We start from the raw sequence: 4329 nt of genomic DNA on the forward strand, positions 1-4329 counted from the left end.
GCACGGAGGGGGGGGGGGGGGGCCTGGCCATGGGGGACCTGCGAGGAGCCCAGGCTGCCAGCTTCATCCTTGGGGTGGAGCAGAGGCTCTGGCCCAGCTGGTTCTGCGAAAACCTCAAAGGTGGGCACCTGGCGGCTCCAAGTGGCTCCTCAGCTTAATTACTTAATCACACCCCGAGAGTAATCAACCCATGAGTATTTAATCATACCACGCGAGTGAGCCTGCGAGCTGAGGAGTGAGCCTGCGAGCTGAGTGAGCCTGCGGTGGGCCAGGTGGGAGCTGGAGGTGGGCCGGGTGGGAGTGCACCCAAACTTGCTAGGGCTCTCTTACTTTATCTTTATTGTTATGTGTGTTTTAGAGGATCACTTTAAGTTGACTGTTTGGTTCTTATGAGCCTCATGAACTTGGATGTCCAAATCTCTCCCCTGACTTGGGGAGTTCCCAGTTAATATTTATTTAAATAAGTGTCTGCCCCTTTCTTTCTCTCTTCTCCTTCTGAACCTGCAACAATTTGCAAATTGTTCTTTTTGTTAGTATTCCATAGATCACATAGGCTTTCTTTTTTCTTTGTTCTCTTCCAACTGGAATATTTCAAAATTTCTGTCTTCTAACTCACAGATGCTTTTTTCTGCTGGATCCATTTTGTTGTTAATGCTCTCTACTGCCACCTTTTTTATTTTTTTTAAATTTATTCATAGTGTTCTTAGGCTCCAGAATTTTTCTTTGATTCTTTTTTATGATTTCTATCTTTGTTAAACTACTCATTTTTTAAAAGAGTTTTCTTCACCTTAAGAAGAAACTGAATAAAAGTAAATGTCCATAAACTACTCATTTTTAAATGTATTGTTTTACTGATTTCATTGAATTGTCCTTCGCTTTCTTTTTTTTTTTATAAATCTATGCCTTTATAGTCAATTAATATTTGACAAAGGAGACAAAAAACATACAATGGACTAAAGATAGTCTATTATAAATGGTTCTGTTAAATTGGACAGACATGTGCAAAATAATGAAACTAGACCACCTTCTTGCACCACACAAAAGAATAAACTCAAAATAGATCAAAGACTTAAATGTTAGACTTGAAACCATAAAAAGCCTAGAAGCAAATATAGGCAGTAAAATCTCTGACATTTCTCATAACAATATTTTTTTCTGATATATCTCCCCGGGCAAGGAAAACAAAAGGAAGTATAAACAAATGAGACTATATCAAACTGAAGAGTTTTTGCACAGCAAAGGAAACCATTAACAAAGTGAAAAGACAAGCTACTGAATGGGAGAACATATTCACCAATGATACATCAGATCAGGGGTTATTATACAAAATTTATAAAGAATTTATAAAACTCAACACCAAAGAAACAAACAATCCAATTAAAAAATAGGCAAAAGACCTGAATAGACATTTCTTCAAAGAGGACATACAGATGGCCAATAGACATATGAAAAGTTGCTCAACATCACTAATCATCAGAGAAATGCAAATTAAAACCATAATGAGATATCACCTCACACCTAATAGAGTGGCTACCCTCAATAAATCAACAAACAATAAGTGTTGGTGAGGATGTGGAAAAAAGGGAACCCTATTGCACTGTTTGTGGGAATGCAAATTGGTGCAGCCCTGTGGAAAGCAGTATGTAGTTACCTCAAAAAAATTAAAAATTACCCATCAATTCCGCTTCTGGGAATGTAACCAAAGAAACCTGAAACACCAATTCTAATTGCACCCCTGTGTTCATCACAGTGTTATTTATAATAGTCAAGATTTGGAAGCAGCCCAAGTGTCCACCAGTATATGAGTGGATACAACAGCTCTAGTACATTTATACAATGGAATACTACTCCACTGTAAAAAGGGAAAAAAATTTACCCTTTGGGATAGCATGGATGGACTTGGAAAACATTATGCTAAGTGAAATAAGCCAGTTAGAGAAAGTCAAATACCATATGATTCACTCCTATGTAGAATTTAATGAACAAACTGAACTAACAAGAAAAATAGAGACAAACTCTTAGATAGAGAGCAGGCAGACAGTTTTGGAGGATGGAGGTGGGGGTAGGAGGCAGGGAGAGTTTGAGCAAAAAAAGGGGAAAAAAGAGAAAAACTCATGGGAATGGTCAGCAGTGTGGTGACTGCGGAGGTGAGGGTGGTGGTGGAGGTGGGAGAGGTTATAGGTGGAGTAAGTGGTGATGTGAATAAAAATAAACAAAGAGAAAGAAAATCAGCAAATCAGCAACATATTCAGTCCAGCTAACGGATTTCTGACCATCCAGTGTGCAACATTCTTACTCTGGTGATCATGTTTCCACAGCTAATGTCAGCTCCTGTTGCTTTGTTCACTGCTAGAACTTAATGCTTGATATAGGCACCTAGCACATAATATGAACGTCACAAACATTTATCAAATGCATCTTTAGATTAGGAATAATTGCCACTAAGCATAATATCCCCACTGCTTGAAACACTGCCTGGTGCATAGAAGTAATTTCATAAAACATTAGTTAATGAATGAATGAGTGAATTAATTGTCCATGCATGTTTTAAAATAATTGTGAGGGATATCCTTGAAGTAAACCAGTGATTATTCAGATATTCAAATTTCTGTAGGTTCATATACATCTCATATACATTTCTTTTCAAAAATACAAAGATGCCCACCTGCCTATTTGGGAGAGTTAAAAGCATTACAAATTCAATATGTTTAAAACTGAACCCATGCTCTTTATCCTATTTACTCCTGAATCAGATCCTCTTCTAATGTTCCCTCTGTTAGTAAATGGGATAGGTCTGAAATCTCCTTTCTCCTTTGAATTTCCATTTTCTACTCAGCATCAAGTAATGGTAATTTTACCTCCTAAATATATTTTGAATATTCTCAGTTCTCTCCCTTTAAATGAGTGAGGAGACATTAATCCAAGCTACCATTAGTTGTCACCTAAATTACTTTAGTAACCTATTAATTGGTCCATGAGCATCCTCTCCAGCCTTCTCACCACACTTAACTTTTATCAGTAAAGTCTCTTCTAATAAACTTTTATCAGATGCTTTGCTAATAGGACAGAGTCTAAAATCTTTAACATGGCCCACAGGCCCCATTCATTCTCATCTGGTACCACATTCTTCCTCACTGTCTGAACTTTAATCACTGGCCTTCAAGTAACTTGACTCTCTGGTGGGTGCTGTTCACAGCTGTGGTGGCTCCTCTGGCTGGTGGGGGGAGGCTTCACACACAGCTGCTGTTCCTCAGACCTAAATTTTATTTTTCAATCACAGCTTACATTCAATATTATTTTGCATTTAGAATCTGCATTTTTTAACAAGATGTATAGTTGATTCACATAGACAATACGGCTTGAGAGTAACTGGAGCAAATCTTCAATAAACCATGGTTCTCCAACTTGAGCATACACCTGAAGCACTCATTAAAATGCGCACATCTGCCCCCACTCCCACCCCAGCCCCCCCATCAGAGCTGCTGGTTCAGAAGGTCTGGGGTGTAGCCTGAGACTTTGCATTTCTTTGTTCAGTAGCTGAAGCTACTATTCTGGGACCACATTTTGAAAACCACTACTTTGAACTATTTGGCTATGAGGGTGTTTTGGTTTTGGTGTTTGTTTGTTTTTTTAACAGCTAACTGATGACTTCATTCCACAGAAGCTAGTTTATGTGTGTGTTTGTGTGTAGCTGATGTGGTGCATGCCCTCCTCCCCGCACCCTTCCCACCTCCCCGCCCCCCAGGTGCTCTGGGTCCCACCTGGAGTCGAGGCCCGCCTTGAGCGCCCAGGTGAGGCGTGTTAAAACTTACCTGTCTGCCCCGGTGCCTCACGTGAGGCAGGTGGGCGTGTGAGAACTTACCTGTCTGCCCCGGAGCCTCACGTGAGGCAGGTGGGCGTGTGAGAACTTACCTGTCTGCCCCGGAGCCTCACATGAGGCAGGTGGGCGTGTGAGAACTTACCTGTCTGCCCCGGAGCCTCACATGAGGCAGGTGGGCGTGTGAGAACTTACCTGTCTGCCCCGGAGCCTCACATGAGGCAGGTGGGCGTGTGAGAATTACCTGTCTGCCCCGGAGCCTCATGTGAGGCAGGTGGGCGTGTGAGAACTTACCTGTCTGCCCCAGCACCTCACGTGAGGCAGGTGGGCGTGTGAGAACTTACCTGTCTGCCCCAGCACCTCACGTGAGGCAGGTGGGCGTGTGAAAACTTACCTGTCTGGCTCGGCACATCACCTGTGTGCCGCCCAGGCGCAGGGCAGATAACTGTGGGCCGGGGCGGGCTGGTACCGCATCCCGCCTCCAGGGGGCGGCGCTGGGGTTGGCCTCAAGG

Source organism: Myotis brandtii, unplaced genomic scaffold (assembly GCF_000412655.1).
Source record: "Myotis brandtii unplaced genomic scaffold, ASM41265v1 scaffold1028, whole genome shotgun sequence".
Lineage (NCBI taxonomy): Eukaryota > Metazoa > Chordata > Mammalia > Chiroptera > Vespertilionidae > Myotis > Myotis brandtii.